The following is a 543-nucleotide window of genomic DNA, read 5'->3' as shown; positions in this document are numbered from 1 at the left end:
CTGCCAACATTAGGTCGCTATCGCTGAAGACTGCTCTGCTTCTAGCACTAGCATCAGTAAAGCGAATAAGGGACCTGCAGGCGCTCTCTATTAGCCCTTCCTGCCTGTAATTTGGGCCTAACGACTCTAAAGTCGTCCTGAAACCGAGGCACGGTTACGTACCTAAAGTGCTCTCCACTCCGTTCAGAGCACAGGTCATTATGCTCTCCGCGCTTCCTTCAACTGAAGAGGACAGAGGGCTATCTCTGCTCTGCCCCGTCAGGGCGTTGAGAATCTATACTGAGCGTTCCGCTCCCTATAGGCGATCGGAACAACTCTTTGTCAGCTTCGGTAACCGCACCAAGGGGTTTCTGGTTACAAAGCAAAGACTCTCTAGATGGATAGTAGACGCCATCTCGCTAGCATACTCTTCCTTGGGCCTCCAATGCCCCATTGAAGTACGGGCCCACTCGACTAGAGGCATCGCCTCGTCGTGGGCATGGTCCAGTGGTGTGTCCATTGCGGATATTTGTGAGGCGGCCGGCTGGGCCTCGCCGTCCACAT

This window comes from Sinocyclocheilus anshuiensis, unplaced genomic scaffold (assembly GCF_001515605.1).
Source record: "Sinocyclocheilus anshuiensis isolate Anshui unplaced genomic scaffold, SAMN03320099.WGS_v1.1 scaffold986, whole genome shotgun sequence".
Lineage (NCBI taxonomy): Eukaryota > Metazoa > Chordata > Actinopteri > Cypriniformes > Cyprinidae > Sinocyclocheilus > Sinocyclocheilus anshuiensis.
Note: the sequence above shows the minus strand (reverse complement) of the source record.